Source organism: Agelaius phoeniceus, chromosome 6, assembly GCF_051311805.1.
Source record: "Agelaius phoeniceus isolate bAgePho1 chromosome 6, bAgePho1.hap1, whole genome shotgun sequence".
NCBI lineage: Eukaryota > Metazoa > Chordata > Aves > Passeriformes > Icteridae > Agelaius > Agelaius phoeniceus.
Genome location: NC_135270.1, coordinates 44057248 through 44073841, shown reverse-complemented (window position 1 = coordinate 44073841; position 16594 = coordinate 44057248). Strand labels below are relative to the sequence as shown.

General features: G+C 40.7%; 1 protein-coding gene across 1 annotated transcript in view; it reads left to right on the top strand.

Annotated features, from left to right (window-relative positions):
- The first annotated feature begins 3558 nt into the window (after nucleotides 1–3558).
- The window catches only part of STON2 (stonin 2), a 67616-nt gene continuing 54580 nt past the window's right edge, over nucleotides 3559–16594 (top strand). Inside the window, exon 1 of the mRNA XM_054635323.2 lies at nucleotides 3559–3693. The gene's annotated coding sequence lies outside the window, so the exon portion shown is untranslated. The remainder of the gene's footprint in view (nucleotides 3694–16594) is intronic.

Here is a 16594-nt window from a genome sequence, read left to right as displayed (position 1 = left end):
AGCTCACTGGCTGAGAAGTAGCACTCCTGTGAGACTACTTTGTGATACAGTATAAGGAAATAAGTACACACTTAATTGTGGAAGCAGGTCCAGATAGGTAAAGAAAACCTCAAAGTGCTTCTGTACACTTCCGAATAGAGCCTCTGTTGGCACACAACTAAGGGTTAAGTCACACTGCCTTATTCAGTATGATGAAATATATTGAATTCTGTTAACTGACAAATTTAATTAAATTTGCAGTAAAGCTTGCATGAGAATCATGGTTTTGTATTGGAATAAAATAGCATCATTTTCCAGGCTATAATGAATTATTCATATCTTTATAATGAAATATTAACATGAAAAACCCTAGTTAGCTGTCAAGTTGAAAGAACAAAAAGTCAGGAGATGTGTATATTCAAAATAAATTAGAATTGGGATTATTCTAGCCTTTAGTTACTCAGTACATGTAGTACTGAGTTTAGAGTTATGATTTCGCATGCTCTAACCTTGTAGAGTCGTATCATAAATACATCTTCAACATCAGTCAGAATATCAAGAATAGAATGCTGCATTTTTATGGTTAATATTATCATATTGTAGAAAATGGAAGAATATAATCTTTGTTCTTCAAACCCAAACTATTTGAAGTAGGCAAATCAGAATCTCCGGAGTAGGTTTAATTTTTTTTTTCTTTCCCCTATGTCTTTACTTTGGTGGGGATAAACACTCAAGTATATTCTAACTTCTCTTTCAGTTGTCGGAACAGCAATGTTCAACCAGGAATTGAATATACTTATTTAAATAGAATAACTTAGGGTTTGACACTCTGATGTAATAGAATAATTCAGTGGAAAAAAGGACCTGTAATGACCATTAAGTTCAAATGCCTGACCATTGCAGGGCTGACCAAAAGTGTTTTCTGTGGTTTTGATTCTAAGAGGACTCAAGAAAATCTAAGAATTTGTATCAGGTATGTTACCTGCTACTCCTTCCATTCCAGATCTTACTAGTAAAAGAACTTCAGAAATATAAAGCAAAAATTTCTTTCAAGTCCAAACAGAATAATACTAAACAGAGTTGTGTGATGTTGTGCTAATGATACCGTAATTTTGATGGACTAAATAGTGTAAGAGAATCAAATGTTGTAAAACATGTTTTTGCTCTCCCCCCACCTGTGTCCCACTCCTCCTTTTTAAAAGGATGCTTGTAGGAGGACACAGAATGGGTAATGTAGAATGTAATCTTATCCCCCAATGAGCTGCAGCTGGACCCTATTACTAAAGATTAGGAGTGGGCCAGATGATAACAGGGAACACCTGTAGCAAATAAGAACTAGTGGCATAAAAGAGTGGATTGGTGGGAACTGAAGTCAGAGGAGTCAGATGGCTGCTGCAAGGACCAGGAACAGTCAGTGCTTAGAGGAGCTGCCTACGAGAAACATCGGGGAGGCATGAAGCTCTAGTGCTATGGAATCCTTGCACTATAATGATAAGAGAACCTTTGTAATATATAAGACAACAAAACTATAATGATAAGAGAACTGTTGTAATGTGTAAGGCAACAGATGCTTAACACAGGAACTTCAGTTTACCTAATATCAGAAAAAGTAATTGATGCTAGAGCAAATTTAAGCCTGGTAATCTGCATAAAAGAGAAAAAAGTGCTAAAAAAAGTAATATATTATATGCAAGCCTTTTTCCTTTAATGACTTCTTAAATGAGGAAACATCCCTTTCCTCAGCCCTTAAACCATCTAAAGGCTATCAGTAAATATGCTCTGGAGTGAAAAGAAAGCAAAGATGGAAAATGTATTTCTGGTGATTACAGCCTGACTGATGACATTTCATGCTTTGTGCTTTAGCAATGAGAGATAGAGCAACCACTGCAATGGTTGGACTGTTTGTGACAGTATTGGTAGCTGTCACAAGCCTTTGTGACTGTAAGTTCAAATACTGTTGTGAAAAGTTACTCTGTAATAGCTTTTACTTTTATTCAGAAAACAAAGAAGAGGGAAAGGCAAAAGAAGAAATGGGGTTCAGAACTTAACCAAAATCAGGGAAGGATTGATGGCCTCCAAGTCTCTTTCTAGCCAGGATCTTTCATAGTACACTAGAGGTCAATAATGTAATTCTGGATCCTGGATTTATTAAAGATGGGGAAGATAAAGGGCAACAAATGGAAAACTAATCTGTAGTTCTTTTGGCTCATAAAACAATCCTGAGAAGAAACAAAGACACCAGTTGTACTTGAGTAGAACCATCCATGTCCTTGTTGAATTTACCCTATACACATGTAAATGAGTCTGACAGCCCGCCTAAATCCATTTGGGCAGATTATTCAACTAAACATCTTCCAGGTGACTGGCTTTGTCTGGGCAATCAACATCTTCTACTGCTGGATAAGACGGAATCAGCAAGTCCCGTTTGGGAGTGTTGGAGTTGTTGTGTGCTATTTTCCCCCAGCCGCCTCTAGCTGGCACTCGTGTCGGTGCTTTGGGACACGCCGTGTCCCCCGCTTGTGCCACGGGGGCTTTGCGCTTCGGTTCGAGTGTTCTCTGTAATGTGTTCCCGCACTGCTCCGCACCAGGAAAGCCTCTTCGAAACAACCAGGTGAACTAGACGTGCCAAGCTGCTGAGTGGAACATCAGCTCTAATCCCATGGTTATCTTGCACTTTGCATTTGAGATTTTCCCAGTGGTTTGCACTTTTTAGAACTCTTTAGTTCACCTAGAGAAGAATAAAACTGCAATCTTCTTTTTTTGTTTTTTCTTTTTACAGTCAGTCCCCATTCCTAATTAAGGCTGTTATTATCGTGTTTATTGCAAATGGCCAATAACATTTCTCAGCTTGCAAGGTTCAATTTTCTAGGAAGCTCTTTGGTGACTTGCTACTCCCTCAGCTCTCCAGAGTCCTTCTGTAAACCTGCTAATGGCTGTAAATGTACACATCTGCGCTCACGTTTGGGCTAATGGTGCACATGTTCATTTTGCATAAGCTTGCTTTCAGCTGGAGTCTCTGAATGGTACTGGGGTTAGAAGTTAATTTCTCCATAAAGACATTTTCATATGTAAATTGCTCTCTGAACTATTTAAAGGCAGAAATAAGATTAAAATTACCATACAATTTATATTATTAGGTTTGTAATACTCTTACAGTTTAACAGCTTAAGCACAATTTGGTTAATAGGCATTGTATTAACTTTTATATCTGCCTAATCCATAATCTGCGAAATTCATCAGGGTCCAACAAAAGAAGTGAGGTGCCTGTTACTTGGTGTTAAAAGTGTGCACACGAACTCACCAGTTACAAATAAATAGCGTTGTATTTAAGCATGCCCGCAGAAGGATATTTTGTTTGCATTATCGATTGTTATTTGCACATTGCTATTTATTTTTGCGCGTGGGCGAACAGAGACGGCGAACTCCGTTGCCTTTGAATCGTACTTAGAAATGGGCCCTAAGAAACTTGGAAGGGATCAGCGCGGGGAGTGTGCAGGACGAGGCGGCCGCTCCGCCGCCACCTGTGCGCGGTGCCGGCGCTGCGGGGCGGGCAGGCAGCGGGGCCGGGGCCGGCTCTGCGCGGGGCGGGGCGGGCCCGGCCAATGCGGCGCCGCCGCCTCTGGGGAGCGCCCAATGGCGGCGGCGCGGGCGGGCCGGGCCGGGGGTGATCGCGCCGGGAGGGCGCCCGCAGCGGCCGCGGAGCAGCAGCCGGCGGTAGGTGCGCGGGGCCGGGGAGCGGGGGGGAGCCCCGTGCTCTGCCTGCGGAGCCTCGGGGAAGGGGGACCGCGGCTCGGGGCTGGCGGGCAGCGCTTCAGAAACTGGAGCCGAGGAGCCCTAAAGTGAAGGCAGGTGGCCCTGCCGGCGGGGCCGGGGCCGCCGCCTGCCCCTCGGTGCTTGCGGAGCGGGGCCGCCTGGGGTTCTCCTCCGCGCTCCGGCCCTTTCCCCGGCCGGGGTCGAGGCACCGCTCCCGGCCGCGACCCTGTGTACCGAGCGCGGACCCGTTCCCCCTCGGTGCCGGGCTCCCTCAGGGCCGCTCTCCGCGGACGGTGCCGGTGCCGGGCTCCCTCAGGGCCGCTCTCCGCGGACGGTGTCGGTGCCGCGCTCCCTCAGGGCCGCTCTCCGCGGACGGTGCCGGTGCCGCGCTCCCTCAGGGCCGCTCTCCGCGGACGGTGCCGGTGCCGGGCTCCCTCAGGGCCGCTCTCCGCGGACGGTGCCGGTGCCGGGCAGCCCGGCGCCCCTCGGGATGCGCGGCTGTGCGCCTGCAGCGGGTCGGTGCTCTATGGCTGCGGAAGGGTTAAGGCTCATTAGCAGCAGCGCGGGGAAGCTGCTCGTATCCACCTACCCCTCAGCTGCTCTATGTAATTACTCATGGTTTGGATTTTTTTCTTGCTTGGGTCCGCTGAATTGTGCTGCTTTTGAAACGCTTTTCTGCGGTTCAGATATTGCAAGGCAAACAAAAATCTCTCTCTCATCTTTCTGTTGTCGCGTTTGAATACGCTGTGTTAAATTGTAGGTTTAAAATGCTCAAATTACACATTTCCATGCAAAGTGGATTTTTGTGTTGATATACGATCAGACAGCCTTCTCTCTGCCCATTTGTTTAGTTCATGTGTTAAATATTCTTTCTGTGCTGCATCTCCACTTTTCTCTATTGATTTTTGTTAATTGTTTTGTGGATTAATTTGTTGTAATCAGCCTCAGCTTTTTTCATTTTTTCTTTCCAATGGCTTAATCTGTTTGAGACTTCAGGTTTCCAGAGACACAAAAGTTTTAAAAATGCTCAACTACTTGAGTAGATTGCACGATGCTTTGCAGCTCGTGTCTTCTCATACTTTAGTTGTGCCTTTTGCTGGGAAATATCCTTAGGATAATATTGCAGTATTGGTTTGAGGGCACTTTTAGTATTGTCAAGGCAAAAATTTGGCAAACATTGACATTTCTCGTGAATCAGATATGAATCATTCTTGTCTCCTGTGAAATGTGTATTTTGCAAATTACTAGTCTGGGCAAGTAAATTTCAAACTACAGGTTGCTTGGAAAATGATTGTGTTCGCTAATTCTGGCATGTGACTGTTTTTGTTTTTTCTTTTCTCTGCCAAGGGGATGGAAACATACCTTGCATTACACAGACAAGTGAGATCTGCACTTTGCCTTAATGTTGTCCAGATAAACAGGTTTATTTTAATAAAGTTTGTTTTATCACCAAAAAGTTCAAAGAGCAGCTTCCCGCATCTCTATGAGATGTATTATGGGGGATTATGCAACACATTGGACTTCTCTAAATACTTTGTTTCTTAATGGCTAGGTTGTCTCTTCTCCGAGAATTTTCAGATTTGAATGATTATAATTTAAAGCAGTGTTCACTATGAATTACTTTGTTATGTCATGCTTTTTTTCAGGTCAATATTTGACCTTTTCTGTATATTGTTAATGGCTTTTCATTATATTCCTATGATGCTTTAAAGTACAAAGCGAGTAGCAGTAATTCCCTAGCAGATCTAACATACAGATTTCCTTATATGTTAGGAATACAGCTGGCAACTCTGCTCTTTTATAATTTTGGCTTTTAAATTATTTTTAAAATACCAGTGTCATCAGGAGCATGACCATTAAACTTTCCAGTAAGAAAAAAGGGTCAGATTTTTTTTCTCCCACACGATGCAGTGTTTCTCAGTTTTGACCAGTTGTATGCTCTTATAATTTGTGTCCTTCATTATCATTAAGAACAGAACAGCATACCTTGGTTTTTAACTGCAGAGCTTTCCTTGAGTTCCCTGTAACCCTCACTACATCAGTGGCACAATTAATACTCTGTGTGGTTGATTTAGATTACAGTCCAAGGGATGCAAGGTAAAAAGGTAACAGCAACATCTCAGTAGTGGCCAACTCCCCATGTCGAGTCCTTGTTTGTGCTGCCTTGCCACCTATCTTGTGAAGAACTAGCAGCTGGTACAGTTCCCTGGTTGGGAAACCCAGACTGTGTGTGGGTTACAACCATATTGTGAGTGGGCTAAATACACCATGTTTATAGAGTCCGTAATTTTCAGCTATCTCAAGTCTGGCATCAGCAAGTGAAGATGAGAAGTGGTATCTAAGTGTGTTATCAACCTCTCAAGATGTTTTGCTCTGCAAGGCTTCTGTTGCCCCTGAAGCAGTGACTTTTCCAGTCTGTGAGACAGTTTCCAAGGTGGCATCAGCTGTAAGGTCGTGGCTTGTGGACTGTCCTGCTCTGACACTTGGCACCCTTTCTTCATGCAGCTTTTAACCAGGTACTGCACTGAGGCTTTGTGCAGTAAGCTAACAGAATCAATTTTGAATTGTTGGAGCCCTGTTAAAGGATCTCTTTGCAATACCATCAGCCTTCTCTGGAAGCTGGAAAACCAAAACGGTATGAGGAACTAAGCTATAGGACTATAAGGACTCATGTGGTGGTGGCAGTCTTCTAACATAATCTTTGCCATCTAAAAGTTGTGTTTAACTAAGACAATCACTTCAACTGAGCTAGGAAGGGACAACCTTCAAAAGGCAATTCTTGGCCAGTTTATCTGAGCTATTGGTTGCATTACAAAAAGAAAAAAAAAGTATTCAACTGCAAAACCAGATTATTTTGTCCTCAGATGTGTTAGTACATTTCTTTGGAGTCCATCATGACAGATGTTTTCTTACAGGATTGTGAACTCTGCTAATGGATGTAATAACTTCACAAGTGGTTAACCTCAAGGAAGGAATGCCTGTCATTGTATGTGTCGGGTATGAGCATGTGTTGTCTTCAAGACTAGCTGTAATTATGACCACAAGAATTTGAGTCCTAGGAAATTAGAAGCCTTACAACTCAGCTGGTACATCTGGAAACTTCAGGGATTACATCTTTGGTCCTTGTACGTGGTGAAAGGTTTACCAGGACCTTCAACAGGGCCAGAAATCCATCTACAGGTGTCTGTGTGGGTGAGACTGCTTCCCAGGAAGGGATTATGTATTCCCTATTGACTTCTGCCATCAATTTTCACTGTCTTCTAAATGTTCAAATAAGGTGAATGGTGTGGAACATCCTATTTTTTTCAAAACTGAAAAGGGAGTACAATTTCAGAAACTGTGATGGAAAAAATTTAAAAGATGCAGTCCTGTGACAATACCAGGGAACACACAGCAGTGTTCCAGAGTTCTCTTATTTTCTGAAAAAACTATAGATGAAAATACATGAGCACGTTATTTAGAGCACGAATGCACTTTTAAAATGAATGTCCTGATCACCTGCATTTCTGCATCTAAAAAAAGATGCATATAAACTGATTCTGTTTGAGCAGGAGGAGCTCATTTAATGTACTCCAAGTGCTAATGCAAATTCAGTCTACGGGATCATTTTGGAGATAATTGTTAGTAAAAACCACAAAAAAGGTAGTGTGAAAGTGGTGCCCTTAATGCTAAGTATTTCACTCTACCACTCAGGTCCTTGGTAAGGTTTTATGCTGTTTACTAGTGTAAACTTAGGATATAGCCTCTTGACCAACTTGACAACCCATTTTTAAATTTGGCATAATCATTATTATATATTGACAGAAAAAACAATTACAAGAAAAATAATTAACATCTTAGAATGATACTGAAAGACTTAATAGCAGACATCAATGGTAGGACAATGTGTCCCTTAGATAAATATAGAAACAAACAGTGCTTTTTAAATAGGAATTTATCTTAAAAGAAGTAGGTTACTGGAATGTATGGCTTTCTTATACATCAGTTCTATAGAGATACAGTTTCTGAAGGGAAACCATAAAATTAAAGAGCTTTTGCTCTCATCAATTGCAAAAATTCTTCAATAGGTGCTTTTTTGATAGGAAGTATTTCCCATAATGCTGAAAATATTTTTTAGCAGTGATATATTAAGGTTTGTCAGTCACCTTCAGTGAAATGTCTAGAAATGTGTGTAAGACTTCCTTGAAGTTTACACCCTTAGGTGTGAGAAAAGACATGCAAGTTTAAGTTAGTTACCATATTCTTCTTGGAGGGGGATTCACCTCATTAGAAAATAGATCAGGCAAAGGACCCCCTGGAGATGATGTGCTCCTTCTACTGACTATAAGCAGAGCCTCAGGTGACTATCTCAGATATCTGACTGGGTGTCTGGAGTTAAAGGAGGTGTGACTCATCTTGCTTTATTAAGGTAACTGAACTAAATGTCTCAGCACAACTCCTTCAGCTTGAAACAGAGGGCAGAACTGACCAGTGTGCTTCAGGATCCTACAGAGGTGCTCTAGTAGTTAAAAACGATGCTGATATTCAAAGAGCAGTCAGTGTGCTCCAGAGCTGAGATTTGAAGTGGAGCTCCTGGTCTGAGGGCCAGCAGACCTGCCCGGTGAGCTGGAGAGAAAGGATGTCTTTTTGATGAGCTGCTTCTTAATTCATTATGCTCTTTTAGGCCAAGTTTTAGTTGGCATTTATAGACATGAATATTTATAGAAACCAGTTCTCTCTGTGGACTCTTGGGTTTGCCAGCTGTTAAAATGAAATGAAAGAATTATCTTCAATTTACTTTTGAAATAGAGAGTGGCTATACAATACAGTAATTTTGCTATCTGAATCAGGGGCATCTGGTGAACAGAAGGTACTGTTTTGCAGAACTTCATGGTGGTTTTGTGGTTATGTGGGTGATGGAAATGCATGAAAAAACATCTACCAAGCATTTTTGAAGAGAAAAGTATTACTAGCTGCAAAGCTGAAATTAGAGCTGGTCAAGCTCCACAGCACAAGACCTGTTTATTTTCTAACAGAGCAGTTTCAATTGAATAGCTGTAAGGAAGAATTTGGCCCATGAAGTTTAATGATTAGTTGCTGTTTAGTTGCCAGCTGCTCCTAACAACAGAAACTTGCCAACAGAAATGCTCCTTTCTCTCTGATCCTTGCTAGGTTGTTTCAAGTTCACCACAGTTCAAGTATTTATTTACCTGGCTAAAACTTACATTCTATATATAAGAATTATACATGGTGGAAGCATCAGGTGCATGCTCCCAAATTTATCCTAAATTATCCAGTACATGAGTTTAGCATGAGGAATGCTCAGTTGATCAGTGCATGGATTACTTTGGAGGCATTCACAGCCAGAATCTCAAGTGTCACTGAAGAGAATAAAACTGAGGTAGAACAGACTTGGCAGATCTGGGCTTTCCTCTCCTAAATAACACATCTCTGACCGGACAATTGAATTGTCCAGTCTCTCTGAATGGAGGCAGCTGTATTAGTTTACCACACTACATACAGGCTCAGAGCTTGACACCAGCATTCAACTCTTTTTTTTCCCAGAAAAGTTTGCAGATTCTCCCTGTATCCAGTCCAGGCTATTGATGTGAATGTGCTTGGAGCTCACCATTAAAAGATGATCTCATGGAAGCCATGCAGTAATGTTGGTATTAATTATTTGATGCCTTTTAGCATGAGGTGCAACCAGTCCTCCTTCCTGCAGTTGGTATCAGACTTGCATTGTCTCCCTGTTGCAGCTTCCTCAGCAAAACACTGAGTGTAATAAAATACAAGTGCCTTACTGCCTCCATATGCAAGAGGGGCCTGCATCACTCACCCCATGTACCTCTGCATCACTTAAAAGATCTCACCTAGATAGATGGCCCTGTGTCTTGGATTCCTCTTTTGGAATGCAAAAGGCTGCCTGCTGTCTCACAGGCACTATCATTAGGGTGCTACCATAGACTACCACTTATCAGTGTGTGTTAGCAAAAACAAATCAGCCCAAAACCTCAATAAAACCGAACAACAAAAAGTGAAGGATTTTCTCATACCCTCTGTTCTACGTCATGCTAGTATACTGTGCTTATGTTTTGACTTTCTATGTTTTGTTCAAAAGTTCAAAACTTTCTTATGTTTTGACAACTAAACAAATACAATTAAGCACAAATGCCTTAGACAGTACCATTTTAAACAAACTCTTTTTGTACTGTGTATGAACTTGACTTGTCAGGAACTTTGTTTCTACTTCAGATATATTTTTGGTAATATTATATAAAAAACTGGGTACCTTTAAATTCAATCTTTGCACAAGCTTTTTTTTTTTTTTCTAGGGCTGTTTTTTCATTCTCTTGAAACAGGAGTAGCCATGCTAAAGGAATAGAACCATCATGTCTAATGGGCCTATATTTAGGCTGTCTGAAATAGAGAGTGACAACAAACATGATATTTGTGGGTTGCCCTGAAGGACTGCAGTGTCCTGGCATCACATTAAGTTGTATTTAACTCTTCAGACACTGGAAATGAGGAAAGACGGGTTGGATCATTGAAAGAATGTTCTGCTAGGGCAAGCTTGTTCCCTGTTCTATCTCCTCCAGAGTATTGGTTTTTGTCTGGCTTTAAATAATCAAGCAGGGTTTCCATAAACTGGGAGACAACTTCACATTTTAACGTTGCCTTTATAACAATCAAGAAGGATCTCCTTTATAACAAAAACCCCTTTTTAAACTCTTCATTGGAAAGGTGCTGCTGATACAGATTAGAAGTTATAAAAGATGTCACATAGAAATACAATTATAGATAAATTATTTATATGTAAATAGTTGTTAGCTACATGGATATACAGAGAAGGCTTGAACAGAAGATGACTTTCTCACCCAGTGTTCCTAATCACCCTTTTCAGCCAACATTCAGCACAAGAAAACTTCTTTGCTTTCATTCAGGGCTGCATCACTTCCTCAATAGTCCTTGTCTTCCTGATGCTTTCACAGTTGGATTCTGTGTTTTTCTCTCACTCTGAATCTGTTCTCCCATTCTGTGCATACTTACAGCTCAGACAGATCAATGCCCATCCTCTCTGTAGGCATACAGCCTCCAGTGAAGCATCTCTCTACAGAATTCAGTATTCAGTTCCTCCCTTGTCTTGAATGTGGCTAGTGTTTGAGGGCTTGAGGGCTTGACTTCTTTCTTTCTTGGAGATTTTTTTTTGGGGGGGGGGGGGGTTCCTTTTTTTGCTCTTCCACCAGCTTAGTCAAAATGAGAGTTTAACTGATACTGATTGATGGCAAATAATTGTACCCACCATCTTCACTGAAGGTGTTTTTACCCATCTTCTAGCATTTAACTTATTTGTAATCAGAAAATAAAGCCCTGATTTCATTTGTGCAGGTGAAACACTCCACAATGGAATTACCATCCTTACTGATAGAAGCAGGATCAGCTTTTGATTTGTACAGTGAATATTTGAAATGCAGTAATTTGTTGCAATGCATATAAGCAGTGCTGGAAAGTTAATATCTGTCACAACAGGATGGCATTTCTTACAAGCCAGGCTGTGTGTTTTCTGAAAGAGTGTTGGTCATCCAGCATGATATTCCAGTAAACTTATGATAGCTTACTCCCTTCCCTGTTTCTTTTGTCATTAGTCCCAGTACAGAAGAAGGACAGGTAGATAGGATTTTATGCTCTGTGTTCGCTTCTTGATGGCTGTCTTCAGTGATGTCAGGCTGCAGTGGCATAGTTGGTTCTGCAGTGAATAATTGTAGAACACTGTGCTTTCTGTGGAATATTGTAGAACATTGTGCTTTTTGTGTTAGTGAGGTAACTTAAAAAAATACTTTTATCATCATCACAACAGCAAATAAAATAATGGATCTTTTGGAGGGTTTGGTAAATGGAATACATCTGGCTAGCTTGTCTGCAGAATTTAAATGAGAACATATGAAAGCATCAATATCAGATGTGCAAACCAGGTCACTCAGTGGGAATTTTCTTTTGAAACACACATTCCTTGTATGACTCACTTTTTGAGGTTTGAAAGAAGAAATCAATTCTTAAACACAGTTCCCTCCACATACTGTGGATTGGAGAGTCAATTTTATACTACTGTGTTGTGCAATAGTTGTGACCAGTCCAAATTCACCATCTTGAAGCAGAAAAGAATCTGTGACAAATGTAATAGGCAGGTGGTGAAGTCTGGAATCTGGGTGCTGGTTTGGACTTCTGCCCTGTGGAGGCCTTGAGAAAACAAGGAGGAGTAGTAAGGACCCTGAACCCACCCTTTCCTAAGGGGATGTTAGCAACCTCTCCTCCCTTACTGCATTTACCTTTCCTGTTGTCTATTATGAGTACCACCAGAATTTTGCTGAACAAAGTAAAACTTGAACTATTCTAGTCTTTCGGAAGGAAAAATCTTAAATTAGTGGTTTTTTCTTCTGTTTTTTTTTTTTTTTCTCCTGTTTATAAAATACTGACTGGGGGGAAAAAAAGTGCCAGATTTTAGAGATGCAAATGTTCTGCTAAACAAATTGACACAGTGCCTCTTTCCTGTGATCTTGTCCCAGTCTAGTTTTATTCCACTGTTGCTCTGTATGGTAGAAGAAGCATTTTTCTGATTGTTGCCTCAGATTCTAGTTTGAGTTGAAAGGTTGGCAGTTTGGGAAGTTGTCCTTCAAGTTCCCATGCAATTACATGGCTTCACTTACACTTTGAATGAATCATGTACCCAGAGTGAGCTATACTGAAAGTCCTGAGATGCAGAACTTCTGTTTTCCTGCTGGTGACTGGTTATGTGAACTATCACTGTCAAACATTTTGTCTCACATCCTCCCTTGGTTTTTGCCCGCTGTATATTTCTTCTAATAGTAAAAATAAATAAAAAATACATAAAAATTCCTATTTTTTTTTTCACTGCTGGTCTTTTACAGTGTCTTTCTGCATTTCTCACACTTTTAGGAGTACAAGTAATAGAGGAGGTTGTACAATTTATCTCCAGCATCTGACTTTGAATCTCTGTCTCTCATTATGAGACATCCAGAATCCATGAAGTATTTCTGAGGCATGGCCTTGGCAGGAGAGACATTATTGCCTTCTGAACTGCCTAAATATGCTGGTATTGCCTGCAGGAGAGCATTTTAGGTGTCTTCTCTCTGTGGAAATCAGAGGAGCTTGTGTGGCAGAAAGATTTTGGTGCAGAGAAAACAGCAGCTGTTGACCTTCCAGATATTAGCCTTGACGCAAATATTCCTGGGGGAGATGCTTGTGACTTTCTTACCAATGCGTCCTGTACAGACTCTCCTCTCTTACTGTCTCTAATTGTGAGTTTCCAGGAAAGCTGGGATGTGGGTTTGTGGCATATGCTTTTATGTGTGCTGGTTGTGCTGGAGAAAATAAGGTCATTCCAGGTCACCTCAGCTTTAACACTGCTTCTGCCATGGACTTGCAGTGTGGATTTAGGCAGATCACTTTGTATCTGTTGGAATAATTGAGAATGGTCATTAGGGTGGCTGCAGTGGGTCCTGGGCTCAGGCAGACCACCAGTCTGCTTTTCTGTCATTCAGAGAGCCAGATAGCTCTAGTCCCCTTCAGTACCTCACTCCACCTTGCCCCATCTCTGTCTCAAATCACCAGGAGACAGCACTAATGACCTACCTTGTAATGGCACAAGGAGCATTTGCTCTGGCTCTGCAGAGCAAATCTTGTTACCATTCACTCAGGTGTAATCCATAATGGGAAAAGCCATCCTTTCTCCCAGAGAGGCTGCAGGAGTTCCATAAGGCATGTCCATTTGTCTCCCTTTGGGCCCTAATTCTTCCTTTCATATGGTGAGTTTTTGTTCTGCTTTTGTGTGTGTGTTACATGCAGCAGGTAGTGACTGAACTTTTTAAGCTACATCTGAAGTCATGGGGCTCATATACAAGCATGTATCAGAGTAAGTAAAACTGGTCTAAGATCTAAGACAGAGTTTTATCAGAGACTTTCTCAGGGCAATTTACAAGCTGCCAGAGCTGTATATGTGGAGAAAATATTGTCAATATTGCAAATACCATAATCAACCAAATGTAACTTTATTCCTGTCATCATCTAGGTCATTCATAAGGTAAACTTACCTCAGGCATTTAGGCAGAGGTTGATAAAATGATTTTTTTCAGTAAGAATGAAATCTAAATCCACTTCCTTTATTTCACTGGGTTTCTTAAATTCATTGGTTTATTTTCCTGTTGTTTAGCACTGTGTTTTGTTTATGCTGTTGCACCTTGAAGTACTTGGGACTTGGTTTTGATGCTGGAGAACAGAGTTCCAATTTGGAGTTTGTTTATTATTCAGCTCATGATGTGCTGATGGTCAGTGTTTATTTACAGGCCAAGCCGAGAGGAAGAGCCATGAGCTCTCTCTCACTTGGAAATTTGCCCAAGGCAGCAATCATTCCTCACTTCATGCTACCAGAATAGTTTCATCTGTACAGGTTTGCCAAACACATGGTCAAGATAAAATTATTTTTCCTTGAGGTTTTCCTGGAGGGAGTGAAGTTTGTTTGTTACAAGAAAAGCCCTGGTCAGAGTCTTTCCTTTTCTTACTGTCCCTTTGGCTTAGGTTTTTTTCTTTCTAAGTGAAATTTAACAGCTTATCTAGTTGTTTTCCCACAATGGTCTCCTAAAAACCAAATGCAAACCACTGTAACCAGTTAATGTTTCAGTTCCTGAGATTGTAAGGGAATGTATAAGCAAGAAAAACAGAATCACTGTATGGATTACGGATTTTTTTCAATTATGTTGCCATGTAAGGCAATAGAGTATATGTGCTTAGCACAAGCTTGCAATTGATATATTTGGAAAACAAGAAAGCAAACAACTGAATTTCATTCTCAGTATTTTTATTCTGACTTTTTTCTCCTGTTTTCCCATATAACTGTAACCTAGTAACTCTGGGTAGTGATCAGAAAGCCAACTGCAGCCTGCATCATATGGATGTAACTTGAAGCAATTGGAGAAATGACCCTTAGTGCTTAAAATTATTAACTGTGCTAAGCTGTTTCTTCTCAGCAGAGTTGAAATCTACTGAGAAACTGTTTGAGTTTGCTGTCCAAACACATGAGTAATTAAATACTTGGAATGGTATGTTTACAAAAACACCATGCAATTACAGATACTTCTGAAATCCATTTCAGATACTTCTGATACTTCTAAGCCTCAGTAATGACACAAACATTTCTACATACCAACATTAGTACTGTTGGTGTTTGTACTCACATAGTGTGTAAAGGTCCCCCCTAAAGTGAGGGCTCATTGTACAAGGTGCTGGCTGTCAGACTTCTGGATAATTATGTGTGTCCTTCTCAAATACATGATTTTGGTTTTCCAAGATAAAGGGAGAAGGACAATGCTATTCCTTTTCATCTGCTGCTAGAGTGGAGTTGTACAAAAGGACAGATGTGTAATCACATCACAAGAAGGAATGGCTGTAGTCTGTGAATTTACATAGTTTTGAAATAAGAGGTTTCTAGTTATCAAAGCAGGTCTGTCATTTTAGAATAAACCTTCATCAGTCTTCAAAAGGGCTTGTATAATCAAAACACTGAGGGGACTAAAGATACACAGAGTTCTGTTCCAGCTCTATGATCTCTACCTTTTGGAGACCTGGAAATAACTGTCACCTACTTGTCACTCATATTTACATGCACCACTGTGAAACTGTAACGTGAAGAAGGGACACCTGAAGCAGAAATTGCAGCTTCTTAGAGAGTTTTCTTTCCTCATGGTCAAGTCACTGCCTTGGAATTGGTGGTAAGGATCACTGGGTAGGTAAAACATTGTATTTACCGTGTAATAGCAGGAAACAAACAAACTTCTGATTCACATTTTTTAACCAAAAATCTGATAAATTAGCTTACTATTTTTTAACCAGTTCAGCACTAAGCGCCTAGTGCACATAACACAAATCCAGAAGTAACAATCTAAATAATCCTGTTAGTGTAGAGAGAAAAAAACTGTTGATCTGGCCTGGTAATATCTTGTTCCAAGAAATGTGTTTGGGCTGTGCAGCATAAACTTTTGCTTTAATTGTAGCTCACTTAGAGTTTAGAGGATCCATTTGTTCTTAGTCCTAGTAGGCTCCAAAGTTCATTCCTCTATGAATAGCCAGAGATGTTTGAGATTTCTGAAGAAGAGGAAGGAACCCTCTGAAATTCACTTGCAGAGTATTCACTGCAGTGTTTAAATAGTGGTGCTGGCTGCTTTGGTACAGAGAGGATTCAGGGCTCTTCTGGAGAGATTTACCTCTGTAGTGGTTCTGCAGATTGCAGCATCGTTGTGTTGACTGAATGCATAGTGGCACTGGTGTTGTGCTGGCTGAGGCCCATTGGTTCACAGTGGGATGGGGTTAGATCTTTCTCAAAGGAGGATTTGGGAGAGTGAATGAGAGGTGAAGTTTGGGGATGAAGTATTTTTTCCACATAGTCTGCACAGGTGTTAACTATATATGATTCATAATTCTATACAGGCATTTAGGTCAAGGGGTAGGATTGAGGATCTTTTGTGAATGTTGAAAAAATGCAAAATTCTATCTTTTCTTTTTTTTTTTTTTAACCTAACATATGCAGCCTCAAAATGCCTCTATTCTGAATATCTTTGAAGTTATTAGCTATTCAGACTGCCTTTCTTCTCTTTCAGGCTGCTTGTCTAAAGGGCATGATAACCCTGATAAGTCAACAAAATCTCTTTTATTTACCAAACTCAGAAGTCTCTAGAAAATTCCAGTCATGGGAAAGTTGTATAACCCTCAATGCACAGTATTTTGATGCTTTTCTGGGCTTATAATGCTTACTATCCATTTTAAAGTGCTAGTTTTGCTGTCTGGTACTAAGTGGATTTTAAGAATTATATTT